Genomic DNA, 18,159 nt, shown 5'->3' with positions numbered 1-18,159 from the left:
ACAAAAATAGACAGATATAACATATGAGCTCTGGAAAATCACAGCCCACATGGCCATGAGCGTAAAGGAGGTGAACCTGGCTGCTTTCCAGGGTTCTTGTGAACTTTCATTCACTTCTTCCTTTACTTGGTTGTTACCATTTGATGTCAGACTAGTGACAATATGCACCAAATCCTAAATTTATTGAAATATAATAGATGATAAATGGAGGAATTCTACATATACATCACTCCCATCTTTCTGTAAATCAAACATGGTTTTTTTCCCCCTCTAGAAGGATCTCACCACCTGTTTCTTAGAACAGGGCTTTCAGGAACCATAGCTGTTGGGTCAAGTATTCATCACTGTGACCTCCAGAAAAATTATAGAGCAGATTAAATTGAATTTTTTCCTGTTGTTCTTAAATCATACTGAAGATCCAAATGTTTCACTAATTAAGCCAATCACAAGAATGAATGGAAAATTCTCAACCCTTCTGAAGATTCTCATTTTTCCAAGAAGTTCCCAGAGTCATAGATGCCATTAGCAACCTGTTTGCCCAATAGCTTACTTGATGATTGCTAATCTTTTGAAAAGACTCCAGTCTTTGAAAAACAAATATACTAAATGACACTATCTTCATGTTTAATTCTTCTTTCCCCTCTCCTTCTCTTGAAAGAATCACTCCTCAAATTACAGTAATTCTCAAGAGACAGTTTGCAAATCATACAGTGTTTTTCAATTTTTCATGCTGCTGTTTATACTTAATTTAGTATTCAGACTCACAGGACAATGTACTGATTTGATAAGTAAACAACAGCACAAGATGCCCAGGGTCTAATTGATACCAGTCCTTAGACTTAAGATTCATGGAAATCTTGCTCTTTCCCCATCACTAGCATCTAATTCCCACACTGACTAATAGTAGTACTAGTATAAAAATACTATAAATAACAATTATGATTAAGAGAGTCAAGTTCCACTCAATTTTCACTACATTCTTGGTGATCTCCTATGTCGCAGAGTATTTGTTGAACTATGTAAAGATGTGTTACATTTGTTTATGTTACATTTGTTTAACTGTGTAAACTATATTGCATTTGTTTCGTCTTGCTTGCCTGTGCCATCTGATTTGTTTAATAAAAATCTGAACGACCAATAGCTAGGCAGTAGAGGAACAGGAAGGACTGGTAGGCAGAGAGAATAAGTAGGAGGATGAATTTAAGCTTGAGAGAGAAGAGAGGATGAGGGAGAAAAAGAGGGAGATGCCTGGGGCCAGCCAGCCAGGCAGCTGCCAGTCAGCCAGACACAGAGGAAGCAGGAAAGTAGGACATACAGAATGAAAGAAAGGTAAAAAGCCCCAAGGCAAAAAGTAGATGAAGAGAAACAGGTTAAATTAAGTTATAAGAGCTAGTGGGACACGTGTAAGATGAGGCAGAGCATTCATAACTGACAATGAGTCTTCATGTCATGATTTGGGGGCTGGCAGTCCAAGAAAGCTTACTGCACTCCTAAGTCATTGACACATATGAACCTTTAATTTGTACAACCACCACTGAAATCAGAACTTTTATTGTCTATATTCATGAAGAAGAGAGTCCACACGCTATGAGGCCAATAGATAGTACGAATGTCAGTAAGGGGCAAAGCAATGTGACTTCCAACCATGCTACCTCAACTGTCATAAAAGCTAGCATATCAAGTGGGAAAGTGGTGGCACATGTTTTATTTAATCTCAGCTCATGTGCCTAACATTTCCATCTTTGCTAGAGCTCCTGTACATTTTACTCCACAATAAAGTTTTCAAGTGGCCAAGTCCTAAATAATTATAAATGTTTTCATTTCTCCAAAGGCTCATGTTTTGCATTACCCACAACTCAGACCTCATGCTTACATCTCTTGGTAGGGTTAATGGTCGTGACTGACAGAGTGAAGGCTATATTCACCACCATATTATATAGGTTTCCATCTAGGCTATCTCTACTCTCCAAAGCTTTCCACTTTAGTGAACGACTAGGATGACCACTTGTAATTGCTTTTTGAAAACATTCCTGGTCTTGTAATCTACAACTGTTAGAGCTGATGTTTATTAAAAACAAAACAAACAAACAAAAATGAATACACCAAAACACAAAACTTAATTCTAGATCCTCTGAGAAATGAGCTATACATCAGAAACTCAAGGGCCTTCACTATTTCCTTTCAAGAATCTTCTTTCCCCTTCACTGTGGGGATTTCTCTATCTACTTTCTTATCCAACAATACAAAACTCTTGGAGAGATCAAAAATAGGAAGTGGGTCACAAGTCAATTCACACTATAATTCTGATGTTAAAAAAACACAGCTTCCATATTTCTCAATAATTGAGCCATATTTCTTAACAAATACGTACCTGTTAGAGAAGAAACAACAACAAATGATAGTTTAGTCTACTGGTTTAAAGCAAAATGTGGTGAAATAATTTAGTGTGTTCATTTAGGTTTATGGCTGATTCTTTAGACAATTGTTCTGTGTTTCAGAAGACCCTGCTTCTTCTGACTTTTGTACAAGATGGCAGCCATGGGTTTGGGAAGGGACCACAGGTGTTTTGGAGTTGAGGAGCAGTTGTGTGATGACTAACATGATCCGAGCATCACTATGGTTTGACTTATTCAGTTCTAATTCCAGAACCTGCTATTATCCGATCTTGGTATCTGTGGTTGATAAACTCGAACTAGGCTTTTCCATTATGTCAGAACTATCAAAATCCATCTTTATGAGGGCATCAGTTTTCATCCTCATGAGATTTGAGGGCTCTTTTGAGCCACTGTCACACCTACTACATGCCTAATTCACGCTCACTACCCTTAATCTTCTGCTGGTCATTTGCTGAGGGTAGTCTATTTACCTTCAAGGCTCTTAAATCCACCCCTTCCACCCATCAAGCTGGTTTTCTAAAAATTAGAAAAGAATGATAAACAAATATGTTGAAAACAGAAGCTCTTATTGTTCTGTTTTATTTGCTTTGCTTATTATTAATTAAGAATATATTAAGAGAATGTTTTCATTTTACTGAAATATATAGGAAGACAGAAAATGGTGAAAAACCATACATAGACAATGGCTCTTTAGATCTTTGTGTTGGTAAAGTTGCAGATGCCAGAACAAAACAAGATATTATTGGTAGTTCTCGCCATGCTGTGGCCCTGGAGTTCTTTCTAACATGTTAGTTGGAGTACATTATACCTGTGACAAGCATAGTTTGATGGCATCTCAGCAGTTTAGAATGAAGTTTTGACATATCTCCATAACAGAAAGAACACATCATAAGCCTCCTCCCTCCATCCTTAAGCACTCCTTCTCCTAGTCACATCTGAGTCAACCATACTGAGTTATATACTGTTCCCTAAATCTCCTAAGCCCCTTTGTGTCCTTGTGCTTCTGTTCTTATCCATGTATTTATTTTTAAACTTATCTTTCAGACAAATTATTGGAAGGCTTCCCTGAGTCTGGATGCCTCCTCACTATCCCAGTTGACCCCAGTACTGACTTCTATTAAAGATCTTGCCTTGAAATCAAATGAAAACAGCAATGGTTTCCAACCTGAGTTTTCCAAAAGTGGCTCCCCGTGATGAAGACAGCAGCACTGCTGGCTCAGCACTGCCTTCACTCTCTATCCTACCCCGTCAAAGAGAAACATCATTCTCTAAACCATTATCTTCCCTTTAAAATAGACTCACTGGAGAGTTTCCAAGTGTGGGCTGATGATCACGAGAGGCAGTTACTAAAGACTGATAACCATGACCCAGAGTGAATACGCCAATGTCTACTTACTTGTTAAACCCTGTGACCTACTGTGGGCAGTCAGTGACCATTCCAAAGCTCCTGTGTGTTTATATTGATTCTGTGCTACATATTGTTTATTTTCCACCCATAATAGGCTTTGGTGAATTTTGTAAAGACAAGAAAATCTGATTCTGAAATGCAGTCAATTAATAATGAGATATGGATGCTGAACCTACTAACTCATCTCTACACAAACTCATAAGAGCTGTTAATCATGCTCATGATTAAGTACCTTATGACAAACTTCAATATGAATCCACTTCAAACCCCAATGTTACTAAGAAGTCACTCTGATGACTATTTCCAATTTAGTTTTGTACTTACTGAAAACTAAGACTGTCCCCCTCACAATATGTTATTTACAGGAATGCGCTTGTAAATAGGAGTCTGAAACCTGTTGATATTTTGAAGCCCCAAATGCAAAAATACCAAATATCAGATGGTGAAATATTTTGCAAAATAGTGTTTAATAAGTTGTTAAAATTTAATGTACATTTTAATATATGTTTAATCCTTAAACCAAACATCCTATGGTTAATTTTCTGTGTTGATAGAACATATTTCTCTTATGAGATTTAAAAGTAAAATGAATCACCCACAACTTGCATTAAATGGAAAACAAGTCAAAATTTATCTGTACTTATTTTGAATATTATTAATGTTCTTCCCCCACACATCTTCATGATTCATAGAATCATTTATTTTTGGCCTTCACCCAAAAATCACATTCTCAGCATAACTCTTCCTGGTCAACTAATATAAAAAAAGCAGAAATATTCTAACATCTTTACAACTTCTCTTCTTTCTATGGTTTAGTTTCTGAGCATTCTTTCCTCTCTTGTGTACAGTGGATCATACTTTTAGAGATTTTATTCATTATCACAACAAAAATAGATTGTCTGCTTAAATGCTATTATTTTAACATTATTTAAGATAGTGCCTAAACTTTAATAGAGGCTCAATTAAACATTATTGAGAAAGAATAAGATAATATTATAATAAATATTTCAATTATCCTGACCTAGAAGGAGACAATTTATACTCACATACGTTCATGTATTCATACATCACACACACCATCCTGGATATTTTACATTTGTCTTACCTTTTAACAGTGTAATACTGTGAAATGAGGCATTGTTTTCATAGTATATAAATCCTAGAAAAGAGCTATATTGTATTTTATTGTACATTTAAAATTTTCTTTTTCTGTTTTTTTCTTTGTGAAGTTAGCACACAGCTCAAATGAGTAATTGAATGAAAAAATGAAAAATTTCAGAGGGAAGTTGACACAAGATGCTGTGAGAATGAATTCTCAGGACATGTAGATTCATTTGTTATAAATATATTCTGTACAAAGTAACTGGTAGAAAAAGAGATGACCTAGAAGACATAGAACTTCATTGAAGTGGCAAATTTATTAACTAGAACTTAAAATATACTTGTAGATTACTTATCTGTTGCTACAGGTAGTCACCAGTCACCAGTCACTCTCTGGCTATTTTCCCTGTCCTCACTCATTGTGACATGATAATCTTAATGCTGGTTAGAGATGGAAAGATTTTCCCATTGTAAAGAGTGGAACAAGAAATGAAATGGAAAATGAGAAGACTTGAAACAGCTTCTTGTCTACTGGGGCGTGTGCATAGGGGCATGCACATAGGGGCATGTGCACAGGAGCATGCGCATAGGGGCACGTACATAGGGGCGTGTGCATAGGAGCATTACATAGGGCGTGTGCATAGGGGGCATGGACATATCTGGCATGTGCATAGGGGTGTGTGCATAGGGGCGTGTGCATAGGGGCATGTGCATAGGAGCATTACATAGGGCATGTGCATAGGGGCATGTGCACAGGAGCATTACATAGGGCATGTGCACAGGAGCATTACATAGGGCATGTGCATAGGGGCATGTGCACAGGAGCATTACATAGGGCATGTGCACAGGAGCATTACATAGGGTATGTGCATAGGGGCATGTGCACAGGAGCATGCACATAGGGGCATGTGCATAGGGGCGTGTGCATAGGGGCATGTGCACAGTGGCATGCACATAGGGGCATGTACATAGGGGCATGTACATAGGAGCATTACATAGGGCGTGTGCATAGGGGCATGGGCATATCTGGCATGTGCATAGGGGCGTGTGCATAGGGGCATGCACAGACATCTACAGATTTGGACATGAGGGGAGGAAAGTGATATTCATCTTGAGTCACAGAAGTTAGCATTGATGAGGACGATGTGAGACATCACTGTATCTTTGTTATCTGTTTTAAGCTGTCCAGAACCTAATCCATATTGTTCTCAAGGAAGGGGAAAGGCCCTCACTCCCTTGTCCCCATGAGAACACCTAAGCCAGAGGTTGCAATCAACTACAACCTGGTCTCTAATGAAGAACTGAAAGAAGAAAGGATGAGAGTTGGGAGCCAACGATCGTTCCATCAGGAGACGACAGGCGTATTAGCATTGTTTTCATACTCCTGCAGCCTCTTCTTTGTTCCAGCAAAACTGTAGCTCAATTTGAAAATAAAATTTGAGACTCTAGCTTATAAATGATGGACTATAGAAAATGATCAGATCGTGTATTTGCTGAACAAACCAAATCCATTGTTTCAAATTTTAAGATTTCTCCCACAATCTGATCGTTCTACTCTATCCACTCCCAACTGAAATTGCTGAAATTCTGAGGGTGTGAACCCTCTTTTCTTGTTGTTGTTGTTGTTGTTTTTTAAGCAAACCCCAGCTCTGGCTACCTCAGTATAAACAACTTGCATGCACTAAATTTTCTTTCAAATTCTCTGGGAGCATTGTGAGAGGGTAATTAAAGCAGTCTGTTTCTCCAGCACGTTCTGTCTGTTTTTTCTTTTCATTATTAGATGTGATGACACGTTTGCCTGTGTGGCTTCCCACAGATGGCAGGAATTTTGTGATCAAATGGTAAGAGTAAACCAACTGTCGTCTCCGATCACAGCTTTCCACGCTCTTCCCCCTGTGCAGGAATCTCACTTTAATAAAATGTTGGCTTCTTTGAAAGAATCATTTTGTGCTACCCAGAAGACTTTAGAATAAGCTGGAAAATCCTGAAAAGGCAACCAACATGTCACTTACCAGCTAGTTTTATGCCTGCTCTGCTTTGACTTCGATACAAAAGAAAATTGCTTTAAATAAGCCCAGCATGGAACAATGAGTGATTAAGAAATAATTTAACTCAGCAAATTTTTCATAAGAGAGGTAGAAGAAATAAAGGATGAGAATTTAGGGCTTCCTTGAGCTTTGTGAAATGACAAGGGAATTCTATAAACTGTCTTTGGTGGTTTTTACATTGATTCTAAACGTATTTCTATTGTTCTAATACCTATACACTTAAGACAGATGTGTGTCTATGTGTGTGTTCCCAGAGTAATTAATGAAAATAAGATTCCTAGATGACAGACAATCCATTAATGTGGCAAGCTTCGTATTTATTAAAAAAAAAAACTTAAAAATGAATTTTAACCTACAGAGCTAAAAGCAAGAACTTTCCCCATGCCTCCTATGGAATGTAAGACAAATGGGCAGAACCCTGTGCCATAGCTGATGATGCTCTGACTTTTATTTTGGTCAAGACCTGATTTAGAGAGATGAGGTGCAGTAAGAAGTTCAGGTTGGAATAGGTTGGGCTTGAAAAATGATAGAAGACAAAATTTTTCAAAAAGTAGCAAATAAGCATCTATGAAATGCACACCATTACTCATTAGGTAAATGTAAATCAAAACTACAGTGAGATGTCACTCATGCCACTAGGATACATATGATAAAAGTGCAGATAATAATAAATGCTGGCAAGGAACCACAACCCTATAAACCGCTGATGGGAATATAAAATAATGTATCCGCTTTGGGAAACATTATAACGATTTCTCAAAAGGTTAAAAATAAATTTACTTGATGACCTAGCTGTTCCATTGCGTATCAACTGGAAATAAAGAAATATGCTCAATTAAAAAAATTTGTACATAAACAGAACCACTCATCATAACCCAAATATGAAAACAATTTAAGTGTTCAACTACTGAAGAGTGGGTGAATAAAATATACATTTTGGTTTTACTTCGGGTTCAGTGGAATCTGGTCATAGTTAATAAAAAGTAATACATTAAGAGAGATGAAGAGGTGGCTCAGTGTTTAAGAGCACCCATATGGTGGCTCATAACTATCCATAACTCCACTTTCAGGGGATTCTGTGCCTTCTTTTGGCCTTTGCAGGCAACAAGAACACACATGGTGTATATACAAGCATTCAGGCAAAACACTCATACACATAAATAAAATAAATAAAGCTTTAAAAATTACATTTATAATAGTAATAACAAATTTACATTGTTATAAGCCACTAGATTTATGGTAATTCACAGTTTCTGGAGGAAGCCAGTAAAACACTCACATTAGCCCCAAAAATTTTGTAATAGTTAAGCTTGACTGAAGAAGAGCTGTACAGGAAGCCTTCCTTTCCTATTGTACATATGCACATGCATACAAACACTTCTGTGGATTTCCAGGCTGATTCAAGAATCCCTGCAAGCCACCATTTATTTTAAATATGGGATATTCTTCTAAGTTGGGAGGAATTTATAGATAGTGTTTATCTTGAGGGGAACTGAAAATTTTAGGATGCTTTCTGTGGTGATATATTGTGTCCCCCAATATATTGTACACCCTAATAAAGCTTATCTGAGGATCAGAGGAAAAAAACCAGCCACTATAGTAAACATAGAAGTCAGGCAATGGTAGCATATGCCTTTAATCCTAACATTCAGAAGGCAGAGATCCATCCAGATCTCTGTAAGTTCAAGCTACACTGGGAACAGAGCTAGGCATAGTGGCACACACCTTTAATTTCAACACTAGTTAACCATGGAGATCTGGAGGTCTGTACAGACAGACAGGAAGTGACAGAGCTGGGCAGGAAGAGGAAGTGATGTAGCTGGGCGGAGAGAGGAAGTAAAAGGACAGGGACAGAAAGGCATATAGATGTGAGTATACAGGACATAGGTCTCTTTGGAAGCTGAGGAGCTGGTGAGGTGAGGTTGGCTGTGGCTTGTCCTATTCCCTTATCTCTTGGCTTTCACGCCAATATCTGGCTCCAGGTTTTTATTAATAAAAGCCATTTAGCAATTCATCTTACAGTTTTCAGGATGTGTAAGTAAACATTTCTCCAAGCCTTCACAATGCCCCCACCAGCTGTATTGGTCTGCCATTGAATTTCAAGTCTGAAAGCTTTGCCTAATGATACCTGTGTGGTACAAACTTCTTGTAACTGTTAGGTGGGAGGGTTCAGGAGGAAGAAGGGTAAAGTTTCTACAGGTGGATAGATGAGGGACACCTGAGAATCATCAAAGAGATTCTTTAGTCCAGAAGCAAAATATCTTGTCAGTCTTGAGTTCTTATATTTCCAGAAATAGAAGAAGAAAAGTGTGAAAGGAGAATGCATCAAAACAGACTAGATGGGAGTTTCTTTGGGAAAAAATACATAGAAGATCTTGAAAGGATTTATCAGTGGTTACAGATAACTAACAGAGCCCTGACAATAATCTGATCACCACGAACTCCAGTTAAGAAGCAAGGAGACACAATAGACTACTGGCAATGGTCGAAAGAAAGCCCGAACTGACCTACTCTGGTGATTGCATGGCCAAACACCCTAACTGTCATGATAGAACTCTCATCCAGTGACTGATGGAAGCGGATGTAGAGAGCCACAGGCCCCAGGTGGAGCTCCAGGAGTCCAATCAACAAGAGAGAGGAGGGTTTGTATGAGCGAGAATTGTTGAGTCCATGATTGGAAAAAGCACAGGGACAAATAGCCAAACTAGTGGAAACACATGAATTATGAACCAATAGCTGAGGAGCCCTCAACTGGATCAGGCCCTCTGGATAAGTGAGACAGTTGATTAGCTTGAATTGTTTGGGAGGCCCCCAGGCAGTGGGACGGGAGACCTGTCCTTAGTGCATGAGCTGGCTGTTTGGAACCTGGGGCCTATGCAGAGACACTTTGCTCAGCCTGTGTGAAGGGCGGAGGGGACTGGACCTGCCTGAACTGAATCTACCAGGCTTAGCTGAATCCCCAGAGGAGTCCTTGCCCTGGAGGAAATGGGAATGGGGGGTGGGCTGAAGGAAGGGGGGGCGGGGGGAGGGAGGACAGGGGAATCCATGGCTGATATGTAAAATTAAATTAAATTATAAAATAAAAAAAACTGAACACATTATGAACATGAAAAAAAGAGAAGCAAGGAGATTATGAGATGTGAAAATTCTTTGTACTGAGTTTAAAGACAATATCTTTCAGGGTCCCCTATTAAAAACAACAAAATAATCCTTTTTGTACCTGCCCTACTCAGGACATTTTCTTAACAAACCTGCTTAAAATATCAAGCAAAATTAGATGGTGCTTAGCAAAACTTTCACTGATAGGAAATTAGTTGTGAATTGGATTTAGTTATCTGAAAAGAGGCCAATACAATTGCTTCACTAAAATATCTCTCCTTGATATCATAAAATAACAGTGGTCTTCACAATTTTACCTAAAAGAAATTTTATGGGAGGGACAGTAAATCTTATGAGTGTTTAGTTGACTTGCTCAGGATGTGACTTAGATCTTCCATGTACTACAGTCAGACACTTCCTTATGAGTATTTAGAAGAATAGAGTCCCCCTCCAATGAAAGTCAACAGAACCTTCATGTCACCAATCACTCCCAGTGCCCATTCACGTCAACCATCACACACAAAGCCCAACATCAAAATCTTAGGTGCTGCTCTTTGTATGGTATTTTCCCATTCACTTGGCTATGCCATAAAAACCAAGGAAAATTACTTGCAGGGCTGTAGAAAATAATGTTTATAAAAGCATACAATATTATTTGAAATAGGTTTAGACTTTTTAGAATAATATACTTGTTGGCTTTGAGACACTGTCTCCCTGTATTGTCCAGGATGGTCTCTATGTCCTGGAATTTAGGCATCCTCCTAATTCAGCCTCCCAAATGGAGGGAGGTTATAGACATGTATTACCCTGCCTGGAATAAAAAAAAAACCTTATTTTTAAAGTAGAAAACACCACATTCTTTTTCTAATTTTAAATTTTGCAGTTTCCTATGTGCAGAATTTTTGTTTGACTTACCAATGGCAAACATGATTTGTGCTGAGTGATCATGTGATGAGGAGTCCTCATGACCTTTTTCTTGTCTAGTGTGCTGATATTCTATTTATTTTCTCCTTTTGCAAGTTTTGTTCATATCTACTCAAGCATTTTCTTTTTCGATCATTTTAAAAATCACAAAAAATACTAATATTCTAGTTATACACATTTCTTTTTTTTCTTCCCTTCTAGCAGCATGGTATAACTGGAAAGCAAATTTGGGACTTTGTATAGCTTATCCAAGGGGAGAAGTTGTGTCACGGTTACATAATGAACGTGAAAACAGTCCTTCCTAATAAAGGTGGGTTGGTGAGGGTTTTGTCACCATGGATGCAGATAGAACAAGAGAACATGATGGAATGAAATGCTTTCCAAATGAGCAGTTGGCTTAAAACTTTCACTATATTTTTGTTTTTCTTTTACTTTTTTACCATGTATCCCAGAATGGTTGTATACTGTGATCACAAGCATCCAGTAAGATAAACAAATATTTTCTTCCTAAATCAGTAGCTTTTTCCTAGCATTCCTTTCAAATGTGTGGAGGGATGAGAGCAAGGAGAAATACTGCTTAATCAAGGCCCTCAATATACTACAGATAAGATTTATAGGATAGTCCCATGAGATCATGATGCTCCTTATTGACAGCCCCATCATAGTCCGGTTTCTCCTTTGTCCATGTTTATGTTACTCCTTTTAATTTCTTACTCTATGTGGAGATAGTGATAATTCCCCAATATAAACTCGCAGGGCAATGAAAACTGTACACAGCAGCGCATTAGAAACCAAACATCCTTTTAACTAGAAAGTTTATTCTCTCTCAGAAAGATCTGGAAAGAGCCCACTGATAACTACCATCATTTCCATTCCTTGAATGTTTTCTAGGTACCAGACTCTCTGCTAAGTGTTCCTTATACATTGGCTGCCTTCCACACTATTCCATCAGCAAGCTCATGACAAAGGAATGATTACTGTTTGTTTTTACAGAATGAGACCCAGAGGCTCAGAGAGTTAAGTAATTTACTCAAGGTTGTATGACTATGTCGAAACTGTGTCTTTAACCAAAATTGGATGGTTTTAACTATCTAGTAACAGAGGCCCAGTTTCTGGCTTTACCAGAGTATAACACTCCCTTGCATGATTTTAACCTTTATTGTCATCTACTGTAAAATGATGAGATTGGATGGGTAGGGGGATGACTAAACAGTAATGCATAGACTGAGGATATGCTTGACTCACAGATTTTTGTTTTTGTGATTTCACATGCAAGATATTACATTTTTTTGAAGTTGCTACAAAATGTTTAAATCAAGAGTTTCACAAAATTTTGGATTCCTGGCTATTCATTTAAAATTCAGAATCTATGTCATTCCATGCCTAAATTCTTTCATGGTGAGAAATGATGGCAGCCAAGTATCTCCTTTAAAGGCATTGGGATATTCCCAGTTTGTCAAAATTCCTTCCTAGAAGTTTCACTTAGGAAAGCTGTTTATCTGATTCCTGTACATTTGATTTTTGACTTCAAGATTAGCAAATTTTTAATGAGTATTTGGGTTTCATTCCAATGATTCCATATCCACACACAATACACTCTTAATTTGTTTTTAAATTAACTTTACTATTCCTTTGCTGTGCAATAATGCTCTTGCATACTGTAAAGATTTGTCACTTGAATTGGTTTAATAAAACACTGATTTAGCCAGGCAGGAAGTGTAGGTGGGGCAACCAGACTAAGAATGCTGGGGAGAGGAAGGACAGAGTCAGGAGTCACCAGCCAGATGCAGAGGAAGCAAGATGAGAATTCCATATTGAGAAAAGGTTCCAAGCCACGTGACTATACATAGATAAGAATTACAGGTTAATTTAAACATAAGAGCTAGTTAATAATAAGCCTGAGCTAAAGCCAATCATTTATAAGCAATTTTAAGCCTCCAAGTCAACTATTTGGGAAGTAGCTACCAGGTATTTGGGAGTTATTGGCGGGACAGAGAAACCTCTGTCTATAATTCCCTAAATTCAAACTCTATTATAGAATGACTGGGAGTATCTTTGGAAGTTTATGCAATAGATCTAGACATAACAATCTATCCTATATTCCACTGAAGAAATGCAAGAGTGACTGTGTGCCAGTTTCTGCCATGTGTTATTAGGAGTACCTCAGAGTTACACTCTATATTCATAGTTGCTTAAGTAAAAATGGAGCGATTGTAGGATACATTAGATCACTGACAGGGGTTTTCTTGTAAGAGCAATCAATACCTTACATTTCTACATAGGCAAGACATAGAATCACTTACAAATTCTGAAGGATGGCACTAGTTGTTTTCCAACTGATGCTTTAGTTGTGGTTTTCTCATTGGTCATTGTGATGGTTTGAATAAGAATGGCCCTCATGGGCTCATATATTTGAATGTTTGGTTCTCAGTTGGTGGACTGCTTAGGAAGGATTAGGAGGTGTGGCCTTGATGGAGGAGTTGTGTCACTGGGGAGTGGACGTTGAGGTTTAAAAAGCCCATACTAGGTCTAGTCTCACTTTCTTTCTGCCTCCAAATTGAGGATTAGGATGTAAGTTCTCAGCTACTGCTCCAGTGCCATGTCTGCGTGCTTATTTCTATGCTTTCTGCCATGATGATCATGGACTCATCCTCTGAAGCATTAAGAATCAAATGCTGGGCCGGGCGGTGGTGGCGCACGCCTTTAATCCCAGCACTCGGGAGGCAGAGCCAGGCGGATCTCTGTGAGTTCGAGGCCAGCCTGGACTACAGAGTGAGATCCAGGAAAGGCGCAAAGCTACACAGAGAAACCCTGTCTCGAAAAACCAAAAAAAAAAAAAAAAAAAGAATCAAATGCTTTCTTTTATAAGTTTCCTTAGTCATGGTGTCTCTTCACAGAAATAGAACATTGACTAAGATAGCAATAAAGATGACTGATATTGAATATACTCATGGAAAATGTAATAGAATTTGTTGCTTTAAAAAGAACATTTTCTAATTCTGTTATTTTGCTTCTGGCTTCTATCTGGGTATGATGCTTTCTAGGGAGCCAAACTCATTACTATAATCAGTCTTTATATATATATACACACACACACACACACACACACACATATATGTGTGTATGTATGTGCACACATGTGCATGTGTGAAATATTTTTATGGAATATAATTTTGTGTCCTAATAGGAGATAAACAAAATTAAACACAAGAAAAAAACTGAACAAGGCCAGAGAATGTGACACAGTGGTCTTGTTTCCATCATATACAGAAACAAACAGCTTGTTTTAATAATCAAATATGTTTCCTAAGGGTCTTGTTAAATTGTTGAATGTAAATTACAATTGGAATTGACTATTAAAGATCTTGGTAGAGTAGGTTAAACATCTGTTCAATTTATTACAATTTTATTTGTACTTCAGCTGTAACTGGGGCAATTAAGCCAATCAGAGCAAGCAAATCAAATCTAATTTACACTCTAATGGACTAAAAATGAATGAATAAACACTGTACTACTGGATTCAAATGATTAAACCTGTCTCTAAGGATTTTTTTCTATTTTAGTATACAAAATCACATAGTATTTATACTATAATTAACCATTTAAGAGTCATGGAAACAAATAGAATGTCTCTTTTTTTAAATATGTTTTTAAATAAAATTTCTAACTAAAATGTAATAACATAATACATTAGAATTCTTAACTGAGATAAGATTGCTCATAAAGTTGTTCATTTAATCCAAGTTTATGCTTCATTTGAATGTAGGCATTCAAATGGAACATTCAGACAAAATTTTTTAAACAAAAATTCCTGGAGTTTTTTTGTGTGTTAGCTGTGGGCTGCAATAAGGAAAATTAATAATTTATTTAATATTGTGAGTTAAAACTTTATTGGTCTTTGCAGTGCTCATACAATTTAGGAACAACAAGTTGACAGTGTAGAAATGTAATGCCGAGCACAGTCCTTAGGTACAGCAAGCTAACATCCATCTTATTAGGATCCTGGTGTCACTAAAACTGCCAAGAAGTTATAAACAGGAGCACAAATCCCACAGTACAGGTGAAGCATTACAAAATGAACATCACTTTAAATGCAGAGCCAGACAAGATGTACATCAATGTCCTGGGAGATAGTGTTTCAGCTCAGCAAATATCAAACAAAATATCATTAACTGACATGAAGTAGCTTGAACATTGATTGGATCATTTTTATGGAATAACATAGCAGATGAAGCATTAGTGTTCTTGTATACCACTTATTTGGAAGATAGAAATTGACTCATTAGAGGTGAAACTGCAGAACAACTATCATCATTCTCTCTAATTTTGGAAGATATATTTCTTGATGCGTTCCAACTGGTCCTTCAGTGAACTCACTGATAGTATTTGCACAATTGACTGGGGACCAGAGGGCTTGGAAGAGGCCAACTAGTTCATTCTTTTGTTTTCAATATGTGGTGAAAGTCTGTTTCAAGGTCTGTTTCCTCAAAGAGAGACTCTACCAATGGCCTTTGGCCATGTTTCTTAGAACACATTGCATTTGGTAGATGGCAGTTAAAACCCACCAAACAAAGAAAGTCACTATCAGCTTTGAAATTCACTGCTGTGTCACACACCTGCCCCTTTATCTTTCTGATGTACCTTTTCTTGCAATGCTCATCATGCTCCTCTGTCACTCAACTATTACTGCCTTCTTTCCATGATCTGTGAATGAAGCAACAGCTCCTTATCAAGAAGCTCCTGCAAACAGAGTATATATTGCATCTTAGGACTTCAGTGAAGATGATTAATTGTGTCCTGGTAAATTCCTCCAGCATCATGCTTTTCTACCTCTTTTCCTTCCTTATTTCTCTATCTTCACTTTCTCTCTTCCTTTCTTCTCTTCTTTGTCTTTCTCAAATAATTTTGAGATGGACCCAAGTGTTACCTAGACCTCAAGAAGGTAATGGTAAGCAATGAGAGCTTATCCTCTCATCTGCAGATAGTGCACCTCTGTTGGGGGTAAACACAATATTTACACAATGAAGGTGAGAAATGAAACTTTGATAATCCGAAGTTATGGTCAAGATGGGAAGAAAATAGAACACATAGGAGGATTGTCTACTTAGGAAAGGCTCTTCGATGACTATCCATTGAACTGAGATTTAAGGACTGAATTGGAGTTAAATGAAGGAAGACAAGAAGAAGGAGGTGGGTCTGTACAGCTGGTCAGGTCTACAGAAGGCTGAAGGGTGAACTGAAGAATTGCAGAAAGGGCAATGCTCATAGGGTTTTTGAAAGGAATTTTTTAATGTTAATGATACACAGAAGTGAAATTCATTCCCCTCTGCAGAGGTATGTTAGTTAGGATTTCTATGGCTATGATAACACAGCATGATCAACTTGAAGAGGAAAGGATTTATTTTATCTTACATTGCCAGTTAGCAGTCCATCACTGAGGGAAGTCAGGGCAGGAACTCAAGCAGGGCAGGAACCTAGAGGTAGGAACTGATGCAGAGGCCAGGGAGGAGTGCTACTTACTGGCTTGTTCCTCCTGGTTTATGCAGCCTGCTTTCTTATAGCACTCAAGATCACCAGCCCCGGGGTGGCACTGCCTGTGGTGAGCTGGCCCGTCTCATCATCATTCATCAATCATCAATCAATATACCACAGCCTTGCCCACAGGCCTGTCAACTGAAGCTCCCTCTTCCAAAATGGCTCTACCTGGTATCGAGTTGACATAATACTAGCCAGCACAAGTAGAGAGACCTTCTGAGGCAGAACAAGAGTATCTGCAGCATGGCCAGTTTGGCAAAGGGCTGTAGAATCCATTTGCAAGAAGATGCTGCATCTCTTACGAGTGGAGATGAGGGAAGGAGATGAGAAACTGGGTTGGGAGACACATGCCTGTGATCCTAGCACTTGGGAGGCAGAGGCAATAGTCATGAATCAGAGGCCAGCCTGAATTTCACAGCAGCTTGGGATACATAATGACACAGTGAGACACTATCAAAAGAAAACAAAAAGAAGGAGGTAGATGGATTTAAGAACATATGTATTGGTCTTGAATATTCTTTGTTTTAGACTCATTCTATCCTCCTTCTATCTGCCACTTGTATGTAACCTTATCCTTGACTAACAATAAATTTCCCAAGCTTTATCTTTTTTTTCCTCAGTGGAACACAAGTTGGGGAAAATAGCCTAACAGAATATTTCAATTATGATGCTTCCTTCCACTTGAATGGTCCATTTTCTCCTCCAGGTGCTGGTGGAGTGGTTCTGGAGCTGTGACATGTGGAGGGATGAGAAGTTAAAGAACACATTTGGAACACACCCCAGACATCTTTATCCTTATTGAGTCCTGATGAAGTCTGGCTATTATAAATCCTGATTGAGTGCCATGATGTTTTCCAAGCAAATGGGACCACTTTGTAAAAAGCAAAAGCAGCCTGTCACCATGTGCAAGAGGAGGAGGTGTCAATGGAGAGGAGCCACCAGCATTTTCAGAAACCTACATGATGTAACAGGCCCTCTACACTGCCTCATTTGTGCTGGAAAATTTTAAATAGAGAAAAATAATCCTGTGCCATTAGCATAGCAACAAGTATGTTCTTTGCATAATAAACTTGGTTCCACGGTGGCTTTGCTCTCCATTTTGCCTGCCCTTCTGAATCACCCTTCGTTGCCAATGCTATTGCCGTCCTAATGGAAAGACAGCCTTTGAAAGAACCCTGCTGATTTCTTGGCTGCCTGTTGGCAACAGAGGAGAATAGGAGGACGGGATATATATTTGTAAAGTTCCATTATTTATCTTACTTAGGGACAGCATTTTATCCTTTCAAGCTCATCTCCTAGCCACTGTAATTAGGCTTTCCAGAAACATCTTGCTGCTGTCTTGACATCACAATAGCATTTTGATAAGTTTGGACTGTAGCCAGCTCTGAAGTCTGGCAAGACATTGCTGCATAGCAAAGAATTCTCTGTACCTTGGTGGAAACCATTAGTTCCCAGGAGGGGAAGAGAAATGTTTTTATAACAATATTTAAAGAAGCTATTCAAGAGCAGGCTTGCAGTATCAAAACTTTTGTCTCCGATCCTAGCAACAGGTTTTCTCATATTGAGTCATTTGCTTACAGGTCATAAATGAGGACAGAATGCTTTTACTAATGAGCAGAAAAAAAGAGAAGCAGCTGAAAAGGGGGTG

Source organism: Peromyscus californicus, unplaced genomic scaffold, assembly GCF_007827085.1.
Source record: "Peromyscus californicus insignis strain IS unplaced genomic scaffold, ASM782708v3 Scaffold_8__1_contigs__length_139910024, whole genome shotgun sequence".
NCBI lineage: Eukaryota > Metazoa > Chordata > Mammalia > Rodentia > Cricetidae > Peromyscus > Peromyscus californicus.
The sequence above is the reverse complement of the archived record's forward strand: the minus strand, read 5'-3'. Positions refer to the sequence as shown.